Source organism: Megascapheus bottae, chromosome 24, assembly GCF_031878675.1.
Source record: "Megascapheus bottae isolate mThoBot1 chromosome 24, mThoBot2.hap1, whole genome shotgun sequence".
In the NCBI taxonomy this organism is placed as follows: Eukaryota; Metazoa; Chordata; class Mammalia; order Rodentia; family Geomyidae; genus Megascapheus; species Megascapheus bottae.
In genome coordinates, this window is record NC_143532.1 from 10,090,195 (window position 1) to 10,115,937 (window position 25,743).

At 45.6% G+C, this 25,743-nt stretch overlaps 1 long non-coding RNA gene across 2 annotated transcripts in view; it reads right to left on the reverse strand.

Annotated features, from left to right (window-relative positions):
• LOC150046922 (uncharacterized) overlaps window positions 1-25,743 on the reverse strand; it is a 465,336-nt gene that overhangs the window by 101,866 nt on the left and 337,727 nt on the right. The window lies entirely within an intron of this gene.

The following is a 25,743-nucleotide window of genomic DNA, read 5'->3' on the forward strand; positions in this document are numbered from 1 at the left end:
ATGCTGGGTCCAGTCCAGTCAAGTCCATCAGGGTAATATATGTGGGGGGCAGGTGGGGTTTCCACATCTTATCCATATTTATACTTTATATGTCAGGCCCCCTTTATATCCTTAAGAATCTAAGATTCAGTAGGCTCTGGGGAAATAAGTATTGTAAAGTTGGCAGGGAGGAGGGGTTTTTTTGGCTGTTGTTTTTCAAACATATTACACATATTTTTACATTATTAAAAACACACGCACACGCACAACACCATTTCCCCCAGAAGCCTCTTCGGCTTGACTCGTGTCAAGCCTGGTGATTTATAAGATTGTTTGCATATATTATATTTTAAAAACACATATTGGCTTTTGTAAAAATGTGTATTTATTATACGTTTTGGAATTCATAATAAGTGCCGGAAATGCTGCCTCTGCCTTGCTGGGTCTGAGACAGTCTGTCATGAAAACACATTTCTGGAAGGGATAAATGTCTTCCAGGGAGTTAACTGCTTTTTCCCTTTGCAGCTCCAATGAATATGTGCGCCCGCTCTCTCTCTCTCTCTCTCTCTCTCTCTCTCTCTCTCTCTCTCTCTCTCTCTCTCTCTCTCTCTCTCTCTCTCTCTCTCTCTCTCTGTCTCTCTCTCCTCTCTGTCTCTCTGTCTCTCTGTCTCTCTCTCTCTCTCTCTCTCTCTCTCTCTCTCTCTCTCTCTCTCTCTCCTCTCCTCTCCTCTCCTCTCCTCTTCTCTCCTCTTCTTTCTCCTTCTCTTGGTCTCTCTCAGTCTCTCATAGTCTCTCTGTTTCTCTTTCTAAGACACACATGTGAGTAAACACACATGTGAAAACACACACATTCTCTCTCCCTCACAGTCTCTCTCATGCTCTCCTCTTCTCCCTCCTCTTTGTGTCACACCCTTCCCATAAATAATAAAAGCAGTAATGGAACAAACAGAGCCAGATGAATGCCCTGTTAGGACTAAATTTGATTTTTTAAAGCCACACCAAAACCCATCAGATGAGGTAACCCTGTGTAAAGCAGCTCATTGTGAACTCGATTGACTGGGCCACTACCAAACTATGGAAATGGCTCTGTGAACCCTGAAAAATGCGTGCTGCAGGACTCCCACCCAAATCCTTCAGAGTGGAATTGTGTGGTCAGCAGCTGGGAGGGTCCCTGGCAAGGCTGTGGGGTGGGGGGTGTGTGTGTGTGTGTGTGTGTGTGTGTGTGTGTGTGTGTGTGTGTGTGTGTGTGTGTGTGTGTGTGTGCCGTGTCTGCATTAAGACTGACTCTGTACACTTGCTTCTACACCTCAATCTCAGTGGGGTGGGGAGAGGGGGAGAGGAGGAAGAGAAGAGAAGGAGGAGGGTGACTCTGGTCTTTCTGTCAGCATTCATTGCCTGCTACCCCGACTGGGGGAGAGGAGAGAAAAGCAGCCATCAAGGCAGGAAGGGGATCACAGGGGACCATGAGAACATCCAGAATCATGCCTCAAATGGGGATCTGGGGGTAGTGACAGTGATGGTGGTGGTGATGGTGGAGGTGGTGATGGTGTTGATGGTGGAGATGGTGATGATGGTGGTGATGGAGGTGGTGGTGGTGATGGTGGTGGAGATGTGATGGTGGTGATGGTGGAGGTGGTGATGGTGGTGATGGTGGAGATGGTGATGATGGTGGTGATGGAGGTGGTGGTGGTGATGGTGGTGGAGATGTGATGGTGGCGGTAGAGATGGTGAAGGTGGTGGTGGTAGAGATGGTGATGGTGGTGGTGGTAGAGATGGTGATGGTGATGGTGGTAGAGATGGTGATGGTGGCGGTAGAGATAGTGATGGTGGTGGTGATGGAGGTGGTGGTGGTGATGGTGGTGGAGATGGTGATGGTGTTGATGGTGATGATGGTGATGATGTTGGTGATGGAGGTGGTGGTGGTGATGGTGGTGGAGATGGTGATGGTGGTGGAGATGGTGATGGTGTTGATGGTGATGATGGTGTTGATGGTGGTGATGGAGGTGGTGGTGGTGATGGTGGTGATGGAGGTGGTGGTGGTGATGGTGGTGGAGATGGTGATGGTGGTGGAGATGGTGATGGTGTTGATGGTGATGATGGTGATGATGTTGGTGATGGAGGTGGTGGTGGTGATGGTGGTGGAGATGGTGATGGTGGTGGAGATGGTGATGGTGGAGGTGATGATGGTGATGATGGTGGTGATGGAGGTGGTGGTGGTGATGGTGGTGGAGATGGTGATGGTGGCGGTAGAGATGGTGATGGTGGTGATGGTGGTGGTGTGATGGTGATGCAGGTCTCTGGCTCCAGACAGAAACTGAACACAACATCCTCCCATGAAACTCTGCTGTGCACCCTGCGCTCTCAGCATAGAGTGGACCACCAGGCGCAGGTGTGGAGACCTTCCTACAGTGTGCCGCCAACAAGGAAGGGGTCGGGAAATCCCACAGGTGGGCCCAGACCGGGAGTGGAGGGAGCCTCCGTCAGCAAACCAGCTGGCAGATGCCAATGGAAGGCTCTGGGTCCAGGCTCTGCAGCTCGGTCTCGCTGTGACTGCCGGCCAGATGGGCCTACCTTGTGGCTCTGCCTGCCATCCGCAGTAGAGATGGACTTGCCAAACCTGCGTGTTGTCAAACCCTCACACTGCTGTCACCCACGAGCTCCGTTTCCACTTGCAGATGTGTGGGACCTCAGCGGCTTCGCCTGCCTTGCACAAGAGGCCACTCCCAGAGCCAACGTTACGTCCTCAGCACATGACGGGCCCGGCCTGCGCGTCTACCTTCAGTAAATAACTGCCCGTTTTCACATGGATTATTTAGAATTTCTGATGAAACTGCAGAAATGTCAGTGGGGGTTTGCTACAAGCCTCCAATCAGAGCCCAGCTGCATGACCTCTCTCTTCTTCAGCCAGACTGCTATTATCTTCAAGGAGGAAAAAAACCCCTCCTGTCTCCTGTTATACCTTTTTTATGATCTAGGATGCTGCTCATAATGACTTCGCGTTACATAAAACAGATACATTACTGTCACCGAGTCGCTAAAGAACTGAATCAACACAGCTCTTTTGAAAAGGAAGCACACTGAGGAACGATGAGGAGGCCGGGTCTGAACGGGGGCTCCTCTCCTAAAAAGGGAGAGGGTGCTGCATCACTGGCTGGCTCCTCTTTGAAGAAGACTGAAGGAGCCCCGTGTCCGGCTGACAGGTTCCCCAACGCAGTGTGGGGACGCATGGCAGTGGGTGTGGCTGGAGGGGTGACTTCAGGCGCCTCAGGCCAGTTGGCACATGTGCGGTGAAGGCAGACAAGGGGGGCAGGGGCTGTGGTTTCTCAATCAGCAATGATTTCACCCTTTTGGTGTCTGAGAAGAGGGGCAGGGGCCAAGTGGGGGCCACCTAAAGAATTTCTAGTGCTCGGAAGCATTGGTCTCGAACCCACAGGGAGTTCTCAACTGGCGAGTCAGGCATCTGCATCCCAAGTGCAGTCCCCAGGCTACAGGCACCTCCATCCTTTGCCATATCCCCTCCGGGGGCAGGGCAGCTGGGCCCATCCTCCTCATCACAAAGGCTTCACCTGCCTCATCACAGGCTTCACCTGCCATCCCAGACGGCAGCCGAGGGAGCAGACGATTTAGCTGATTAACTCCAGACGTGGAGGTGGATTCAGAGTAAAGGACAGAGTATGATCGGAAGGGGCTCTGTGGGAGTCCCCACCAGACCCTCTACCTTACCCACAATGCTTAGGGATGCCCCTTGTGGGGGGGTACAGTGCCGTGGATAGCGGCGTCTGAGCCACTGATTATAGAATGGAGATGATGCAGTCAAAGGCACAGACATTGATTACAGTGGTAAACACACACACACACACACACACACACACTCACACACACACACACACACACCACACACTCACACACACATCTATACAACTGCCTCTCCTTGCCTGTAGTCTCTCCCACTAACTACAGGTCAAAAATATTTAAAAAGCAAAACACAAACATCTGGGTGCTGGAATTTTAGCCACCCCGGAGGTGGGAGCTGTAAGGATTACAGTTCAAAGCCAGCTTGTGTGGACAAATCCTTGAGTCCCAGCTTCGATTAACCAGCAGAAAGCTGGAAGTAGAGGTGCAGTTCACATAGCAGAGTGCTAGCCTGGAGTGCAAAAGCTAAGAAAGAGTCCAAGGCTCTGAATTCAAGTCCCAATACTGACATCCACACACACCACACACGCACGTCCTCCACAAAATAATGCAGGTCAGGACTACAGTCTGTTCTCACAGCACTGACATGCTATCAGTGATAGCGAGCAATCTAGTGACAATATGGGAGGATGTTCATAGGTTATATGCAAATAACCCTTCGGTTTCCATGAGGGACTAAGAGCCAGACTCTCATGTCGGTGGAAGGCCCTGAGACCCATGTCCCTGGACATACTAAGGGGTGACTATATTTTTAATGTATGAACTCAGAATAATTATTTCTGCAAACTGCAGGTGTTTATTGAATGCCCACTGTCTACTGTATGCCAGGCACTGTGCTGGGCATAGGGGAATAAGAGATTAGATCAGTTGGACTCTGAACTTCTCATGGAGTGTATAGCTTTGGAGAGCCAGGAAGGCAAATGAATGAGGGTGAAATCAGATGGGGAGACCAGAAGTTACCTGAACCACCACAAAAGGTATCGCTGGGAGAAAATAATGATGCTAGGGAAGGACAGAGGAAGCAGCATGAAGTAGACAAAAGGGCGTCCAGAGAGAGTTCGTGCAAAGGCCCTGTGGTAGCCTGGAATGCGATGAACACAACAGGGGTTTTCTAGCCTCTACAAATGTTCCAACCTGAAACCAAGGTTTAGGAAAGGTGCTGCAGCACTGCCTGGGCCCAGAGCACTGGGCTCATTGTGAGAACAAAGTTCTATCAAATTACCAATCATCGTGATCCATACATAGTTTTCACAGAGCCACCAGCCTCTCAGCCCTACCTCCTAAGTGTCCAGGTAAAACCCAGGGCCTTCACTGTGTTTTCAGGAGCTGAGTGAATGAACCTGGGGATGTGGAATACATTGCTAACCAAGGCAAATCCAGGAGAACCTTGTGTGAGTGACAGGGATACCAGGACTGGAGAAGAGGAGGAGAAGGAGAAGGAGGAAGAGGAGGAGGAGGAGGAGGAGGAGGAGGAAGAGGAGGAGGAGGAGGAGGAGGAGGAGGAAGAGAGGGAGCAGGAACAGGAGGAAAAGGGGAAAGAGGAGGAAGAGGAGGGGGAGGAGGGGAAGAGAAGGCATGGTATCTGCAAACAGCCTGTGCAGAACCTTTGGATGATTAGATGCTTAGAGTTGAGGGAATCATTAGAAAGGCGATTCCATCATCAAGGTGACCTTGTGAGCCCAATCCCAAGACAAATCCCACCTAAGTATACCCAGGCCAGGCCACACTAGGGCCTCAGCCCCTGACACACAGCTGCGCTGGCAGACAAGAGGCTCTAGGCTAGATGCGAGAAGACACAGCCCTCAACGTGACTGGGCTCCCTCACCAAGGGGAGGAATTTGGCAAGCTGTCAATTAAAGTTTCCAGAATGTTCTGGGAGTTGCTTTTTTCTTCTGATTGAAGGTTTATTAGCTCCTCACTAGTTCAGAGATTATACCCCAGGCCTCTTGATATGTGTAAAGGATCATGTAAATCCCACATTCTGACAGAAAGGGAGAAAAAAAGTCCTTACGATTTTCCCATTATGACATCTCCGGATGGAGCTGTTCAGGAGAGCGTCTGCTCGCCACCGATCAGGAAGCTGGAGACACAGACGGCACCTGCTCTTCTCACCTGCGCTCACGCATCGCAGCGGCAGAATGAGGAGATCTGGAGGGCTGGCCGGGCCACCCGAAAGTGGACAGGCATCTTTATCTACTTGCATGGTGGGTACTAGAACCCACCATGTGCCATCAAAGCCATCTGAAGGAAGCCTGGTGGCCTTGAGTGAGAATTCTTTGATCAGGCCACACAAGTGATTTCCAGGACTCAGTCAAGGCTCACTACACCTGGCTCTGGAGAAAAGAATATATTCTGGGAGAATTGGGGTGCTGGGCCTATGTCGAGTTTCTTGCTTCCAGTTTCTTGCTTTGTTAGAGAATGTGTGTTTTCCCCGACACTTATAGGAAAGGTCTTTATGGGAATGCGTTGAACTTCTCTGGGTAGGAAGTAGAAAGAACTGACTGTATTATAAGACAGGCCCTAAGATAACAGGAAGAGTGCAGTCCCAGTTAGCCATGTGAGTGACCTTACAGACAGTGGTCTAGATTGGGGGAGGAAAATGTTGGAAAAGATGACAATGTCACTCACAGTCATTTGTGAAACAAGGAGATAATTTATCCTATGAGGGAGAGAGAAGTAGAACGAGGACAGGACACCCTTGGCTGTGGTGAGCACGTATGGTTGAGCCCAGCAGAGGGTGCTCCTTTAGGACCAGAATATTTCTTGAGGGAAATGACAAGGATGTCTTCAATATCAAAGCCTGCAAAGCAATTCCAGCTGTCCTGCTCCCCGGTGGCAGATATGTGCAGTTATCACTGGATCTCATTTCTAGTCTAAATCTAGAAACCTTTGCCAGTTACAGGTATGGCGAGCATTGTTTTAGTAGAACATTTCTAGGAGGCTAGGTAGGAAAAGCAGAATATTTAAATGACAGAGGCAACAGCGGTTATTTAAAGAGAGATTTTCTTTTTATGACCATCAGCTCCTTCCAATCTGAAGCTCTAGTATTTCCTGAACGGGTCTAGGCGGATTTGCCCAATTCTTCCCTTGGTATAAATGTCTTCCATCACATGTGTTTAGAAGTGTCTGTCTATGTAAGATACACATACGAAGGTGCCAATGGATACCAAGGCCAGGGGTGGCGCTGGCCACCTGAAACCACATGGGTTTCTCCATCTTTGCTCTGTGCATGGGTTGGATGGTATTATTTGGTTTGGAATCAGGGACACTGAGGCACTGGAATAGGGGACTGATTTTTTAGAAAAAGAAAGCCGGATGATCTGTTCAGAGTTTTGCAAAGAGCCAAGTTAGAAATAGCTGGGATTAAAAAATGGCATCAGTGAGCAAGGAGGCCAACGTGGCGGCCTTGGCTGGTGCAAACCATTCATCAGCTCCAGAGCACTGCTAGAATTTTATTGGCAAAGCCAACATGGTTATGGATTCAGAAAGCCTTAGCCAAAAGACTTCAAGGATTTTCAGCCATTGGCAAGACTGGCTGTGATACATCTGCTTCATCGGTTTGACTTTGATCATGTGAAGTGTTCAGTAGAAAAACCTTTGTGTTATTCTGAGTTGTTATGCCTGTAAGATTATGGCTCACTAAAAACAACCCCACAAAAACAAATGTGAGGTTTAGTTGTTTTTCACTGTCAATGAATACATTTGCAATGTGATTATGATTCAGGTTCTATTGTACACTTAGTTTAATGGCAGAAAGCCATCTGTTTTGTTAAAATTGGGTTATGATGTTTTTTCTCCTTCCTTCCTTCATTTCTTCCTTCCTTTTTTAAGTCTTTGTGCTCAGGGCTACTGCTCTACTACTTGAGTCACAGCACCACTTCCAGCCTTTTCTGATTAGTTCAGTGGAGATAAGAGTCTCATGGACTTTCCTGCCCAGACTGGCTTTGAACAGCGATCCTCAGATCTCAGCCTCTAGAGTAGCTAGGATTACAGGCGTGAGCTACCATCACCTGGCTCCTTTTTGTTTTTTAACCATACATGTCCTTATTTTACTTCCCAAGTTTGGTCACATGAGTTTGCATACGAGAAGAGGAGGGCCCATTCCTGGAATGTGGATGCTATCAGTTTTATTTTTCCTGGCCTGGAAGGTTGAGAAATCCATCCTGGAATATCTCAAAACCAGCCAGCGGGTGGGAGCTAGCTACACCAGACCCCCACAGCCTCTTTCCAGGAAAACAGTCCTCTCCCTAGGGTCAACAAGTTACCCTTAGATTTGCTACAAACAATAGCAAGGATTGGTAAATCTAGAGAAGAGGAGATTGGGAAATGTGCTTGTGTTGAAGACAGTAACGTAAAAGAAGTCACTCAGCCACATGCCATTTTGGCCTGGGATTAAGGAACCAATATAGGAGATCTCAAAGCATAAGAAATGCAAAAAGCAGAAAAGAATTGGTAAGAGTTTCCTTTGTAAGGAGCAAATTGTTCCTAAACCAGAAAAGGAAGTGGCACAGAAGAAAAAGATACCCCAGAAGAAATTAAAGAATCAAAAACTTGCGGCACAGGAATAAATTTAGCATAAAATAAATGCCAAAATAAAGTTTTCTTAGTAGATGGCCATGTGACTTAGCAGCCAATTCATAGTCATCTGGAAATGTCTACCTCTCTCAGGTGTCTTGGAAATGAACTGGGGCCCCACAACACAATCTTTCCATCTTCCTCTTCTCTCTAGTTAGTGTTCAGGTGATTCTGCACTGAAAACTACTGTGTTTGAAGAAGTGACAGAAAACGGAAAAAGTCCTATGTGTCTAGGTATTTGCTGTTTTAGAGAAAACATTGAAACTAAGATGTGGATTTGCAATAGAGCAATTGGCATAATCCGTGTGTGTGTGTGTGTGTGTGTGTGTGTGTGTGTGTGTGTGTGTGTGTGTCCTGGGGCTTGAACTCATGGCCTGGGCACTAACATTTCCACTTCTAGCTTTTTGGAGACTTTCTGGCTTCATGCCACTATCCTCAGAGCTCAAACTCCTGAGTAGCATACGACACTGATGGTCATTTTAAGCATTTCTCATGAGGTCTGAGAATTAAGCTCTAACAATAGGATTTTTTTAAAGCACCTTTTCGGCAACCCTTTTTGCAGCATTTGAAGTTCTAACAATCTACAATATTTTCAGGGCCGCCCAGTTTCCATTTTCAGGGGAGGTAACCACATGTAAGATGTCATCAAACATCTAATCATCTACTTATCAGTGAATGGAGACACGAGTCTTGTGAATGGGCTGATATATGGGGGAAGGGATTCTGAGAACCAGTGAGGGGGGGGCTGGACTAGACAGGTGACAGGTCGATGAGGCTGTAATTGGCTTTATATACCTTGCCCAGGGCCTGGGAGGGCCAAGATTTGTCAGGATGGAGGAGGAGGAAAACAATTCCTTGGCTGGACTTGATCCAGATTGCTAACTATGTCATAGGAATAACTTTCTCCAGATGTGGCTGAGTATAGCTTCCTCCCCATTTTCTAGCCGAACTGGAAGGTAGAAATGACACCCTTGCTATGTGGAATGGGGGCAGAATAGGGTCGTGTGGTTCAGCCACAGTTCATACATCATCCTCAGAGAGGCTCACTGCTCCAGCCCCTTCATTACCGTCCCCTGTGTGTGTGCATGTTTCAAGTCACCGACCTTTGTACATTCTGTTTGGAAATAACTCAGGCACTTGGTTCATATGGCCAGCTAAATGCTTACAAAATTTCATTTTAAGAGACACAACTGAAAAAAAAGCATAAAAATGTTCAAACTCTCTCATTTAAAAAAACATCACTACCAGCTAAGACCCACCTAAGTGCGATGTAACAACTGAATTATGAAGATTGCAGAAATAAAGTCTGAGAAAGAAGAAGGAGAGGATGTTAATGGGTCTGCCAGATCCTCAATGTGGAAAATTAACATGAAGCAGCCATATTTCTAGGCCTCACTCTGAAAATACACCCAAGGACAGACAGCATAGGCTTAATGTGAAGATAATATATATGAGTGCAATTAGGAAATTACTGTCTTTTACCATGTTCAAGATTGACTAGTACATTAGAAGGCCTAACAAATTTGCCAGAGAGCAATTCTGTTAATTGTTTCCTTCTTGCTTTTCATTTCTCTGCTCCCCAGTCCTTATTCAGAGAGCTGTGGACAGAGAATTCCCACAGTGGATGAGTTACCAGTTGCTCAAGATAGTTTCATGACTTAACAATGGTTCTGTTTAAGCTTTTTTTTGTTCCTCTCTCTCTCTCTCTCTCTCTCTCTCTCTCTCTCTCTCTGCACTCTCTCTCTCTCTCTCTCTCTCTCTTGGCTTTTGGCTTTGTGATGGTGTGAAAGCATGCTCAGACAATTGTTCAGTTTCTCACTGTTAGTTCAGTGTCCAATAAATGACATGAGATCTTCAACATCACATCATAAAATAGCCTTTGCATGATTTACTCACCCACTCTCAGGCTGCTAAGTGTTCTGGGCATGTTTAAGGTCAGGTAGGTGTAATGACTACGTTTCTATCTTAAGGCAGGTTTTTTTTTTTGATAAAATGCTATTGTACACTTATGTGGGTAGATTTTAGGAAGGGTTGATTTGAATAAAACAAAATACTAATCAGAATGATACTAATAATGAAAACAAATAATAATGAAAACAAATACCAGTGGGACATCTACCAGAGGCAATGACCTCTTCAAGGTGCTTTATATGCAGTCTCATGTCCTATTTGTTGTCTATTATTATTTGTCACTACTATGATGTCATAAATATTTATTTATTTGCCTGCTTTTTTTTCCCTGTCCTGAGGCTTGAGCTCAGGGCCTGAGCACTGTCCTTGGGCTTTCCTCAAGGCTAGCGCTTTACCACTTGAGCCATAGCACCACTTCCAGCTTTTCTCTATGTATGTGATACTGAGGAATTGAACCCAGGTCTTCACGAATGCTAGGCAAGCACTCTACCACTAGGCCAAACTCCCAGCCTTGGTCTATATTTTGTGTGTGTGTGTGTGTGTGTGTGTGTGTGTGTGTGTGTGTGTGCAAAAGTCTCACTATACAGTCCAGGCTGGCCTCAAACTCACCATCATCTTGCCTCAGCTTCTCAAGTGCTTGGATAACAGGGCATCATTTACTTTGATAATAGGCACATGAAAGAGGAATAATTATGACCTTTTTTTTTTTTGAGATCCGGAAATGGGGAATGAGGTAAGATAAGCCATTGCCCAGGGTCACTTAGCTTGCCAGTGATGGAATCTGGCTGCAAACCTAGGTCTCAACACTCTGGTGTCTGAGGGAGAGGCGGCTCACACTGCTGGTAATGCAGTGAGCATCTCAGGGCCACGCATGCTTGTGTGTTGGAAGGCCGCACCCATTACAGTCACCTCATTCTTCTACATGGACGGACGTGGGCTGCCAGTATATGCATCCACCACATTTGTAATCTTTATTTTTAATCTTATTTAGAATGTGTTTTGAGTAAGTGGACGCAGGTAAACGTAAGATAAGCTACCATAAGGAGAAGCGAGTCTGAGTCTTCTGTCCATTCTTGTGTTGGCATGGAGGAATCCGACAGGATGAATGCCTTGCAGGTGCTTTTCATTTTCAGAGAGGAAGGAGACACAGTAGGGAGAGAAGCATGTCGGCCTTGCATGTAGGCAGATTCAATTCCAATGCTTGTTCTTTTCTTATAGAACCCTCCCTGAACCTCTGGTCTCTCCCCTGAAAACTGTGTGATAATAACCATATCCTGGTGCAGGAGAGGCAGCCTTTGGTGCAAAGCCTGGCACAGGGCAAGACAAGCATGGGCAGTATTTGTGCTGTGTTTGTGTTGTTTTCTTCTCTCTTTCAACCTGTACTTCTAAGAGAGGCTGCTGGTGATTGTGACAGAGAGAAATTAGGCAGAAGCTCACCACATATATGATAGAATTTTGCGCCTTCTGACAGGGTTAAAATGGCCAACGGGGATGAAATTAGCTGCTGTGGCCAGTGGGTAGAGGCTGGGTTAGGCCATGTCCATAGGCCTGAAGTCTCCCTCTGATCAGGTGGGGGTAAGCAGGTGGGGGAGACACAGGATGTGGGGAGGGAGCTTACTTCCCTAAGTACCCATCACAAACCCAACACCTGGTAGATGCGTTCAATGACTGAAGCACTGTAGGACAAGAACCTCGCTCTTTGCTACTTTACACATGGCCAAGAAGTGTTAGCTTCATTTTGTATACACAGAAAAATAAAAACAGTGTTTTTCTTTTTTTTTTTTTTTTGCCAGTCCTGGGCTTAAACTCAGGGCCTGAGCACTGTCCTTGGACTTTCTCAAGGCTAGAGCTCTACCACTTGAGCCTCAGCACCACTTCCGGCTTTTTTTCTATGAATGTGGTACCAAGGAATTGGACCCAGGTCTTTGTGCTTGCTAGGCAAGCACTCTAACACTAGGCCAAAAACAGTATTTTTCTTAATATCACAAACAGCATCAATATATCTACTAGGAGGGAAAGGTAACAAGAGACAAAAAGTTCAATAAAAGGATTGTTTTTCTTTCTTTTGTATGTGTGTTACTGGGCCTTGAACTCAGGGCCAGGGCTGCTGTCCCTGAGTTCCCTTTTGGTGCTCAAGGCTAATGCTCTAACACTTGGGCCACAGCTCTACTGTGGCTTTTTTCTTTTTATTTGCAGGTTCACTGGTGGTAAGAATCTCACACTTTCCTCCCTGAGCTGGCTTCAAATTTCCATCTTCCTACCTTAGCCTTCTGGGTAGCAAGGATTGTAGATATAAGATGGTGCCTGGCTAATGAATGCTATTCTTTTGAAAGTCAAAATGTCTCTAAAATAAATCCTTTATCTTCTCTAAATGTAAATCATGACTATTTTTTTTTCTGGCCTAGGGCCACATATAACCCAAATACTACAGTTTTTAGATACTCTGGTATGATCTTTACATTTAAAATATGTGCTCTGTAATTTATGATTGCAGCAAGAAAATGAAATAGGATGCAGTGTCATGACATGAAGGCTCTAATCCTAGGAAGAGGAAAAGTGTGTCCCCAGGAAGTGCTGGCTTGGAGTTCAGGAGAGGTTGAAGTTACCTAACAATAGATTCTCCATCTCCAGCCAGCCCCTGACCAAGCAGTTCTATCTTGAACATCAAAGCTGCTGCATTAAAATTTAATTTGAATTTAAATTCCCCCGATAGGACCCAACACTGGAGAAGCAGGGGTTAACCAAGGAGATAATGAGGCCACTGCTGCCACCACTGATTCTGTTGACAGTACTGTATCACCTAATGAATGTGGTGCTATAAATCTTGATGAGGGGCAGGCCAGAGACCCAGGGAAAGGGAGTGGAAATGAGGAGGGCCAGGAGATCTGGCTGCAGAGAAGAGGAAAACCAATCACAAGGCCCAGCTTCAAGAGAAGCAGAGTGAGTCTGGGTCTGGAACCAGGGAGCCATATGTGGTACTGTCTATGAGGGTGTCTTACACTCCACCACACAGGCTGTGAAGCTTCCCGTGTCTGCTGGACCCAGAGGAAGTGTGGGAAGGGGGAGTTGAGGCATTCTGTGCTCCTCCCTCCCTCCCTCCCTCCCTCCCTCCCTCCCTCCCTCCTTCCCTTCTTCCCTCTTGAGTTACTAGGATTGCAAGCATGAGCACTGGTGTCTGCCATTCTCTGCTTCTGGTCAGCTCTCCACAGGCCCTGCAAAGCACAGAACTTGGAAGATTACCAAAGACACTGGAGTGGGGTGAACATCAGAATTCCGGACATTACCAGTCCATTTTCTCTGTCTCTTCCTCAGCAGGAAAAAAGTAGATTAAAAGAGATTTATTTTTTATTTATTTTTGCCAGTCCTGTGGCTTGCGCTCAGGGCCTGAGCACTGTCCTTGAGCTTTCTCAGGGCTAGCACTCTACCACTTGAGCCACAGCACCACTTCTGGCTTTTTCTATGTATGTGGGGTGCTGAGGAATCGAACCCTGGTCTTCGTGCATGCTAGGCAAGCGCTCTTACCACTAGGCCAAACTCCCAGCCCCTAAGAGATTTCTTTTTATCAAATCGTTACTCTCCAGGATAGTATCTGAAGCCTGTGCTTTATTTTGTCTGTCATTTATACTCTATTTTGTTTCAGTTCGCTTCGCTGTGGTTCGCTACTGCCCCTTCCTGAGTCGGCGCCGTTGCTCATGTGATAAGACAAGGGACTCTTCAAAATGCCCACCATAGAAAACAAGACCTTCCGGAGTCAGTAGTTCACGCTTACCATCTGAACCACTCAGGAGGCAGCTCCTGGGCAGATCGCAGTTTAAAGCCAACCCCAGGCAGAAGAGTTCTCAGAGTTTCCTTCTCAACTCAGCTGGCCTGGAGGGCCTGTGCCTCTCGTCTCAATCTATGGGGAAGCTGACATCAGGGGGAGTGTGGTGCCAGGCCAGTCTAGGCGGGAAAAGTCTGGGAAATAATCTCTACCGTACTGAAGTTACAAGTGGTGGCATGCACCTGGAATCCTGGCGACGAACAGAAGCCTAAAAGCAGATGGGTCATGGCTCAGGTGGGAACAGAGCCCTTATTCTAAAACACAAGCAGCAATAAGCATGCAATAAGTATGTTTCCGTATGTGCACTGGCATACACACATGCACAACATTCCAGACCTGCCCCTTCTTTGTTGGGGGATGGCGTGTATATCACAGGATGGTGGCCTATGCCACCATCTACATCCATCGTGACAAATGTCCTGTGGATGGGCCATTACAGTGCCAATCACTCCCACCCGAGTTGAGAATCGTTAGCTTAGTGAGAGCTCAGCGCATCCTAAAGAGGTCCATGAGATGGAGAGAAGTCATTGCCATGTCTTTGGTGACTTATTTCCCCATGTGTTTAATATTCCCTAGAAAGAAACGTTGTTCTAGCTTTGGTGGCTGTGTTGTTATGAGGTACACTGTTTTATAGGAAGTGGTTATTCCAAAGAAAATTTCTCAGTTTCTCATGGCTCCCATCCTGTACAGGTGTACTCGGGGATTCCAGCTCGGCAGAGTCCACGCATTCTCCAAATTCTATTCTAACATGTGCCTCACTCTTGGCAGTGTTGACCAAAAAAAAAGAAAGAAAAAAAATGACTCCTCTCTTCACAAAGAGACAATTGAAGTAGAAGCTGCAGGAAGATGAAAATCTCCAAGATTTCTATTAGCAGAAGAAAGCTTTGTCCTTCCTTCTCCTTTCCTTTGTTTTCTTTGTCTTCTTCCCTCTCCCTCCTGTCTCACCCCCTTTCTTTCTCATTCTTCTTTGTCTTCTGCCCTCTCTTCTGCTGTCTTTCTCTTCTTCTCTTCTCTCTCATCTCCTCCATCCCCTTTCTCTCTCCTCTTTCTCTCTTTTTTATTTTTTTTTAAACCCATTCGATTGGCTTGCCGGGTAACCTTAGAGAAACTTCTCTCAAGAGCAGCCTATTGAGCTACGCTCTCAAATTGCCCCCAGAGCCCACTGGATATTCCTTCAGATGTCTAACAAGCGTTGAACACAACTGAGGTTTAGAGAGACACAGAAATCAATACTGCGGCTTCCACCAGTCACGCTGAGGGATTAGCTGTCCCAAGGAAAAGCACCGACAGTTGAATAGGAGAATCATGACTCCGAATACCCTAACAGGTTTATGAACTAGAGCGCAGCCTCTGGCCCCTGATCACCTCCAGTTGGCCTGGAGGGGAAAAAAAAAAAAAGAAAGGAGACTGTGAAAACATTCACTTAGCTTTCTCCCCCTTTGAATTAATGAGGTCAAGCGTTGAACCTCAGGGGGTCAATAGTGGGACCTGGAGGAAGGACTGAGGCAGCCAGTGGGCAGGAATGATCACCTGAGCTCTGTGGTGCCCAGGGGCTCCAAGCAACCTTCTGGTTTGGCAGCGGCAGTGGCTGCCTCCCCCAGGACAGAGCTGGCAGGGAAGGGAGGTGTGGAAGGGAAGTCGGAGAACAAACAACAGAAGCTGGATGTGGTGGTGCATGCCCATGATCCCAGTGGAGTAGTACAGAATGGTCGAGAGTTCAAAGCCAGCCTCTGGATACATAGCAAGACCCAAAACGAAACCCAAAATCAAAAAGGAAAGAAAAACAAACCAAACAATAAAAAGCAAAGGAAAACAACAGTATTTTGGACTATTTTCTGCAAACATTTTACAACAAATGGTGGCAGGTATTTATAATTTAAGCATCATGAATGAGAAGGATGACTACATTACTCTGGTAGTGAATTACGGTGATCCATCAAGCATTCAAATTTCTAAAGAAACAAAAAGCAAAGGAGACATTTCAGCATCATCTCTACCTTGTCAAGACTATAACCAAGCTGGGAGCCAGTGGTTCATGCCTGTAATCCTAACTACTCAGGAGGCCGAAATTTAAGGATCATGGTTCAAAGCTAGCCTGGGTAGGAAAACACACAAGACTCCTATCTCCAATAAATTACTCAGAAAAAGCTGGAAGTGCTGCTGTAGCTAAAGTGATAGAGTGCTAGCTTTGAGCAAATGAAGCTCAGGGATGGTACCCAGATCCAGAGTTCAGCCTTAGCACTGGCAAGGAGATAGGGGGGGGGGAAGGGAGGAAGGGAGGAAGGGAGGGAGGGAGGGAGAGACAGAGACAGAGAGAATATAAAATATGTCTTACTTTGGCAACCTTAAAGATCTCATGTTTTTACTTCCCTCCATTCACACTCTACAAACAAAGAAGCTGTCTAAGAGCTGAACTGGATGTCCCAAATGCCTCATGTGTATAAGTCCCCACGTCAGAAGGGACATTTAAAACCAAGTGGAACTAAAAGTCTAAAGGATGTCAGTTTCTTTCAGGAGAGGCCCTTTAAAACTGGACCTACAGCCTCGAATGAAGAATTAGAGCTATTATCTGTATAATTCAAACCAAAAACCTACCTTTCTCTGAATTTATACGACAATTTAGGTCCTAGCTGAATAATTCAGACAAAGATAATCACCTCAATTATTTAGATGGCCATCTCAGCCCTTCATATATCCCGTCTCACTCTAACTTGGATGGGGTAGCCCTGACAGCAATTAAGTCTCCTAACCAAGCTGGCCACAGGAGGCCACTGATTTGGAGGACATATGGAGTGTCCCTAAAACTGACAAGATGTGCAGTTCACACAGAAGAACTGCTCAGGATGGACTCAGTTAATAGGGTTCTCTCATGGTTTCCAGGACTAGAGACCCAGAGGTAAAGGTCAGCTCCCGTGGCTGGCATGTGAGATCACCTGTCTTGTCTTTGGACCCAGGGACATGTCTCTGATCTGTACCCAGAAGAGCTCAGGGTCCTTATCAGCAGTTATCCCGTCAAACCTAACCTCTCTGAGCTCAGGGAAGAGCCTCATTCATGGGCTGAGTGTGGGTGGGCGGTGGACGTGGGTGATAATTGTGTCATTGGCAGGCTTGGAAATGATGCCACGTGACTGGGGTTGTCAAGGAGCCTGTGGGAGAGAGTGGTCAAGAGAAAGGCAAGTCACCTTTCTCAGAGTGACTCCAGGATGATGATAAGGTTCTCCTGGCTAGCCTGGCTTTAGTGTGCCTTCCATTTTGAGTGGCTACAATGTGGAGCTTGAAGTCCCGTGTGTGTGTGTGTGTGTGTGTGTGTGTGTGTGTGTGTGTGTGTGTGTGCATTGTACCTGGTTTTATATGCATGGATGCAGGTGTCTGCCATGCCCAGGCCAGTGCCTTCAGCTTTCCTTTGTGCAGACACTCATCTCCCTCCCCCACTACCCCGCATCCCATTTCCCCTCCATCTCTCCCCCCATGCATAAAACCTAAAATATATGAGCGCATGCTCCAGTCTCGCCTGTCTGTTCACTGCTTCCTGTGTGCACAGCCTCCCTGCCCCCTTCCTCCAGCCCGCTTATCTCAAGCAGCGTGTCACTGCAATTTTATGGTCAACATTACAGACTCAAGCCCTTGCTTTGAACCAATCACACTGCACAGAATATGTTAAGGGAATCCAGGCTTGCTTCCCAAGCCATCCTGCCTGACCCCTCCAGAGCCACCTCCATAAATCTGCCTCACCTGATGGGAGATGGGCTTTTTAGGATCTCTGAGGGTGCTTTGAGGTAGCACATCTATGAACTCCTTGCCACAATAAATAATGCTACCTGCAATATGTCTTTGGGAGTGTGTCAGCAGCGGCGGTCTTGCCATGAATTTTTATTCTTGGGCCTTCTGGAAGATTCCAGATTCAGCATTTCCTCGCACTTAGTGTCAGGTCTCTTTACCCCTTTGCCCCAGCAGAATGACAGAGACCACAAATAAAAAAAAATTTTTAAGGCAGCCTAGAATAAAATAGCCAAAGACAAAAGGGAATGAGCAATGGTAAGTGGCCAGCAAGTGGATGGTCATGGCTCAGGAGGAAGAAGGAGGCTGGCAGTGGAAGGCCATGGAGTCCTCAGGATGGAAGAAATGGACCAACAGTGACTGTGAGAAAGGGAGTTTCTACTACACAAAGTTGGAGAAGGGAAAACCTAATTTGAGGCCTGTAGCCTGTTCTAAAGAAGCATAACAAAAAATGGGACTTTAGCCAGGCACAGGTGGCACGTGCCTGAAACTCCAGCTACTCACGAGGCAGAGGTCGGAGGATCAGGACTCAAAGCCAGCCTGGGCAGGAAAGGGCATGCTCAAAAAGTGGTCAAATATTATCTGGGTATTCACTGCACTAGGATACATTCTAGACAACTGATGCGTGAAATGAGGACAGTGGTTTTGGAAATAGCTCAGGGATGTCATCCTAGGTGAGTCATTGTGTTCTGGGAGCTAAAGATGAAGAAGAAAGATACTTCTGTGGCTGAGGAATAGTAAATCAGTTTCTTCCCAAATTTCACTGACGAGGGCCAGCGGTGACTCCACTGAGTTTGAAATGAGAGCCTGCCTGGCTTGTGTGTGTTTTCCTAGTTTGCAACTTGAGAGCACCCCGGCAGTGCTTAGGCCAGAATTCAGCACTCTGATGCCCAAGAATTTCCGCTTCTTTGAAATGCCCCAAGTCCTAGGAAGTTTCTGCATTAATAACTTGCCAGCCATATCCATTTCGGTGGGAGAGAAAGCAGGAAAGGAAGAAAGCAGAGATGGCTTTGATATGTTAACATCACACCCTGGGTGGGTGCTTTCATTTTCTGTGCGGCTTCCTCTTTGGATAGGACACAATTCAGCATCCTGGCAGGAACAATACCCACCCCCCCAGCCCCCTCCCCAACCTGGCTTCTGTGTGCTTTGAGATCTCAGACTGATAAGGAAGGCCAGAATTCTAGTGGACTTCTAAAATCAGACTGTGGTGAGACACCTGGGGGAACTTACAATGTAGCCCCTGGCTCAGCGGCCTCAGATGGGTGTGAAATGGTTCTGGTGATAGCTCAGGTGTTGGTGATGCTGCCCAGGCCATTGCTAGGATGAATGGCTTTAGAATCTACCAAATATTTATTATACTACCCACCCCCTAAAGTAGCTTTCTGGCCTCCAAACCCAAAAGCAACCCAGCCTGTTCCTTTAGTTGTATACATTCTGTCTTTACTTTCTCATGTAATTAAAAAATCCATAGGTAGCAAACAATTCAAATTGTAGTAGCGCCAATGTTCACATACAATCTATTAATATTTCGGTTATTTATGTCTTTATATGCTTGTTGGTTTGTTTTGTGCAGGTTTGGGGCTTGAACTCAGATCCTGACTACAGTCATTGAGCTTTTGGTGCTCAAGGCTAGCTCTCTACCATTTGGGCCACAGCTCCACGTCTGGCTTTTTGGTGGTTAGTTGGATAAAGAATCTCACAGACTTTCCTGTCTGGGCTGGCTTCAAAGTGAGATTCTCAGATCTCAGCCTCCTGAGTAGCTAGGATTACAGGGATGAGCCACTGGCACCTGGCCATTAATATTTCTAATGTCCCTTAAGGGAATGTCTCACTTCCATTAGAGACAAGGTGGAGTCTGTATTTGAGATTCCTTAGGACTGTATGATTGGAGTGGATCAATTTCCTTGCGGGCGCTAGGCCCTACCCATAGAGAATCAGGGTATTTCTGCAGAACGTTTTGCTTGAGTGGTGGCCTTTCTAAATAATGCTCTACTTAGAAAGAAAACCACATTGCCATTTCTCATGGGTTACCCTTTTGAGGCAGGGTGAATCACCTCCCAGCTTTGCTATATTCCAAGGGAATATTGCTAGGACCTGGGTATGGAGTTAGAAGACTGAGTGGCCTGAGCTACCAATACCCAGGTTCAGATTCCAGCCTGGCCAGCATCGTGGATCCACTGCCAGCACAAGACCCCAACCACTGGCAACCTAGAATGGATGTGATTCACAAGGTCATTGCCAAATGCATACATTTTTTGAAGGTGAATTAAAGTTCCTCTTAGCTCACATAGCCCGTTGAAATAAAACAGCAGTCCCCTACCAGTCAAGTCATCTGAGGCCAACCTTTGTCCTCCTGCAGGACTCGTTTGTAAACCGGGCTTCCTGCCTACTGAATACCTTTCAGAAACAGACGTTCTCTCCTAATTGCCTGGGCTGACCTACATTTAGAAACCTGAAATGTGCTGGTGTCTAGAGGAGCCAGAAAGATGCTGGAGTTAATCAGGAAGTCAATCGGAGCTGACCCCATGAGGACAATGAGCATGGAAGGTTGTTGGTCAAGGGGCTTTTGGAGACTGGACTTGAAAAGAACTCTCTGGTTTCCCGGAAACTAGAAAAAAAAAAACAAAACCCTGCTTCTTTGTGCAACCCCCACCCCCCCGCCCCCAATCACATTCTCAGAAGAAAATCTGGTCTGTTTTTTAGGGCCTCTCTTGCCAGTAGCAGGATGAAGGTTAACTTAGTTTTGTTTAGGCATAGTCTTTTAGGGGTTCCCATGACTTCCAGTGGGTCTGGGTAGTACAGAGAGGGAATGGTCTCAAGCTCTGTCTTTTCTCCCCTCCTCACCCCTGAACATCTTTCCTCTCCTTACCACATCTTTTTGAGTTCTTAGTATTCTGGGTGGTTTAAAGTTCAGAGTGTAAATTTCTCTTAACATTTCTTTTACCCATAGTGTTATCAAGATAATTTCCTAAAAGTTCAGATTTTGAAAAATTGGAGGATACCACACACACAAAATGCATGAGGCATTATTTCCAGTTTAAATGAATTGTGAGGTGACATTTGGAAACGGGCACAAGGTACCTCGGAAGATTAGCAATTATCTCTTCAGCGACACCAAAGACAACGCTCAGGAAGTACCTGGATTCTGAAAAACTGGCACCTATCTCAAAAATTTGCCACCTTCCATGATTTTACTCCGCTATGCTATGTAGTGAATTTGCGTTGAATGCTGAGGGGGTAAACAAAGTTAAATGGGAGGAAAAGTATCCAGAATAATTACAGAACTATCACTTGATTACTGCACAAAGGATTTGTCAGCTGGGTGAGTGATGGAAACAAATTTTTTTCCCCTCGGATTTTTTTTTTGCCAGTCCTGGGCTTAAGCTTAGGGCCTGAGCACTATACTTGGACTTTCTTAAGACTAGAGCTCTACCACTTGAGCCTCAGCACCATTTCTGGCTTTTTTTCTACGTATGTGATACCGAGGAATCGAACCTGGGTCTTCGCGCATGCTAGGAAAGCACTCTACTACTAGGCCAAACTCTGGACCCCAGATTTTGTTTTTTATTCTAGTTATTTTTAAGATTCAATTAAACTATCTGGCAGATACAACATATCTTTCATTTCCACTTCCTAGAGTTCATTTTGGTAAATAGTATCTCAAATGTTTAGAGAAGTTACACCTCAGGGTTCCTCTGCTAAGGGCATCTGACAGTTTGTGTGTGAATGCCTAGAGTCCTGTATAGTTTACTGTGTCTTTATATATTAATTTATTTGTTTCCATCTTTATATTTTAGATTTAGCTTCTCCATTTGAGAGAAAACATGCACCCTTTGTCTCTCTGAGCTTGGCTTACCTCACTTAGCATGATTAGTTCTAGGTTCATCCATTTCCCTGCAAATGACATAATCTTATTCTTCCTCAGATGAGTGAAATTCCATTGTGTACAGGCACCACAGTATTTGGATCCACTCATCTGTTGTAGGTCATTTGGGCTGTTTCTACCAATCTATTGCAAAAAATACAACAATGAACACGGATGTGCAACTATCTTTACTGTATCCTGATCTGGAATGATCTGGGTAGATGCCCAGGAGTGCTATGGCTGGTCAAAGGGAATTTTTATACAATACACCTTTCTTTCAACTGTTACACTGAGCTTTATAGATGCAGACTAGAACTTGTGGACCTTAAGTAACAGGAACCATTTTATAACCATTAGGTTCTATTGATTCATTTTTGAGAAGACAGACTACAAGCATGAGGTATCTTTGCCTTCACAAAGTTTATATTCTACTTGCCTGGGGGAGACTAAGTTACTAAGATAATTTAAAAAAATACAGCTAGATAAGTAAAATGAAGAGACATGCCATGACCCACGGCACACAGTCTCAGATTCAGAGAAGTAAAACCATTAATGGGGATTTCAAACCCAAGAAAGGTTTCTTATTCGTGAGGGTGGTGTAAGAAGGAAGGAAGGGGAGCAGAACAACATCCATGAAGTCATGGGGTCTGTCTGATTGTGCTTTTGAGGTGCCACTGAGGTAGGCTCAAAGTCATGGAGGGTGTCTAGCAGGGGATTTAGAGGATGTGAAAAATTGATGGTCTGGGAGTGGGGGGCTTAGAGAGGTATTCATATACAGCTGCAAGGTCAGACACCAAAAGCCACGTCAAAGCACACAAAAGTCCTACTGGAAATATACTTTCTCAGGAAAGTGTCCCAAGTCATCAGTTCTGGGAATGTGGGTGATTAGCACACATTAAGTGTTAGGCCTCTTGAACTTGACCCAATAGGAGAATAAGATTGACTAGAAGGACAGAATAATGTCACAATAGTATATAGCCATGATTTCTTCTCTCCAGTGGTTTTGAGACCCGTAAGAATTGGGACAACCACCACCACAACACAAGATAAAATTCACCAAGAGAGTTATCTTCATTAAAATTCTGTGCAGCTCTGGTGCATAACCCAGCATGCTTCTGGATTCTTGCTAAAAGGGACAATGGCTAGACTACTTGAACAGAGCAGCGGTGCTGGTGAGGTTCTATTAATGGCCGCAAGAATTTCATTACTGACATGATTGGCACATGCTGACAATTTTTAGTTGATTTTGCTATTCTAAAATTATCTACTAAAAATCTGTTCTTTTACTCTCTACACTTGGGGCAACTGTTTCCATTGTCTCCCCACATAACACAATGGAAGAGGCAAAAACCTATAGTTTATGTAGACATTTTTGTTGTCTGCTAATGGGTGGTGATGATGCTACTGGCATATGGGGGGCAGAGGGCAGGGATACTGCTAAAACTCCCCCAATGCACAGAATAGCTACCCAAAAGGTCAAGAAAACTAAGGTCAAATACTTCTGATAACAGATGAAGGTGCTTACTAAAGCATTATTTATAATGGGCAACTTGTAGAAATAATCTTCATGTCTCATTAAAGAGGCCACACTTTTATAATCTATAGAGTAGCTATATGCCCATCTGATGTTTGCTACTATCACTGGAGGATACAGGAAATTGAATCCAGTATCATATCCAAAACTACGTACAATGCGGTCCCAATTTTGTAACAAACAAGAACATTTCACACAGTTGCCATACACACTCCCAGGCCAAGAGGCAGGACTGGAAAGAAGTCACCGAGACGGTCATAGTTATCTCTCGAGGTTAGTGTGTCATATTTATTCTCTTCTTTTCACTTAGTTTATTTCTAAGATATGTTACAATAAGCAGAAAATGTCTCTGGTTTAAAATATAGGCCAAACTTGTGAGGAAATGTAAATGGACTACAGGGCTTTCAGATAGAGGGTCAACACTTCAATTGCCAAAAGAGGAGGAAGCTGGTTTTGCTGATAATTGATTAATAGACAAAGGGCTTGAGCCAACTGGAACTCAAAATGAGCAGAAGAAACCTGGTGGGATTGCTAAGAGGGGCCTCAAACTGAGGAGGCCTTCATGCCAGAATCAGGTAAGCTGCTGGGCTCTCAGGTCCCACTTTGCCTGTCTGGATTGCTGAATGGAGTTCAGTACTTTATGACATAGTTTAAGCTGTTCAATAAAAACTTAGGAGCATCCCAGACAGTGAGCAGGGTTTGGGAACCGGGTTATGTGATGAAAGGGTGAAGGATTTAGAGATGTTTAGTCTGATGAGAAAGACGCTCAGCAGTGACATGAGAACTGTCTTCGAATGTTTGGAGGGCTGTCTCCTTGGGAGACGCACAGATCTGTTTGACAAGGACCCAGGCCACAGAGCTGGTACTTCTCCTCAAGGGGAATGGTCACTTCTTTTCTTTCACATAATTTCCAAATAAAAAGAGAAAACTTGTCCAAATCTAAAAGTGATCCAAACTAAGATGGCTAAGTGGAGATGTAATTACTGACTTAACAGCAGCACATCAGGAGATGGAGTGTGAGAAAATGAGAAGGCAGTGTTGTTACTATAGTGATGTATTTCCCATGCCTAGCCCTCCATGAACGAACAAATGCAGAGCGACCAAGAGATTCTCAGAGTGCTGATCTGGGGCCATGAATGATCTCGAATGCTTGTCTAATTTGCAGCTTGTGGCTATCTTTGCAGAGTGGCTACTCTGTAAAGAAGCTACTATTCTACATTCACGCCATTTTTCAGATGATTCTTCCATATGGATATGTAGACATGGGGGAATGTCTTAGCTTGCCCAAGATCAAGTGAATAAATGCATCCAACTCCATAACGCCAATAGGAAAGTTCATCATCATCAGAACGACAGTAGCAAACATTTGTATAATGTCTCAGGTGAATCAGATACAAATTCATGTTCAGACATCCCCATTCTATAGATAACATTTGGAGAGTTTTTCCCCAAAGTGAAAACAGTGTCAAATTCTATAGTAATGCTTAAAACTGATATATACCAACATCCTTGTAATTATAGCTGAAAATTTGTCTAGTACTGACTACATGTTAAAAGACTACAAGTCAGGCAATGGTGGCTCACGTCTACAATCCTAGCAACTCAGGAGGCTAAGATCTGAGGATCCCAGTTCAAAGGCAGCTAGGGTAGGAAAGTCCATGAGACTCTTATCTGTAATTAATCACAGACAAAGCTGGAAGTGGCTCAAGTGCTAGTCTTGAGTAAAAGGAGCTCAGGGACAGTGCCCAGGCCCAGAGTTCAAGACCCAGAACCGGCAAAAAAAAAAAAACAGCTTGAAATATTATAGCTTCATCAGTTATTTAGTGCAACACCCTCGGTGGGCTTACTCCTTTCCTCCTGGGTTACAGATGATAAAATGTAGACTCGATTGAAGACCTTATTCTAATAAATGACAGAAGCTGGTTACCAGTGGCTCATTTCTGCAATCCTAGCTACTCTGGAGGCTGAGTTCTGAGAATCATGGTACCATGACAGCATGGTCATGGAAGTCCATGAGACTTTCATCTCCAGTTAACTACACGCTCTACAGACATGCACGCACACACACACACACACACACACACACACACACACACACATTTGTGTCACACATGTGACAGAACTATTTTGAGACCTGTGTTTCAGTTCTCATTGTCATCATTCTTGCCATTTTCACAGTCACAATCCTGGCCCAAGCACTTATGTAATAAGCCAGTCTGTAGGTCAAAGGCAAGTACAACAGTCATTTGAGGTGGTGTGTGACTGGCTTTATGTGTCAGTGCATACAGAGCTTCTGGATGCAATTAACATTTAAATTGGTGAACTGGAGGGAGCAAGCTGGTTGTATACAACAAGGGTGAGCCTCATCCAACCAGGTGAAGGTCTGAAGAGAATAAAAAGACCTGAGCACAAAGGAATTTTCCACTAGACTGCCTGTGGTTTCCCTCTGTAGCACAGGCCTTCTGAGCTTCAAGTCTGCTGATCCACATGGCAGAATTTAGCCTGGCCAGCTTCCATGATCATATGAGTAGATCCCTTAGAATAAATTCCCTGTTCTTTCTATGCACATCTTATTGGCTCTACTCC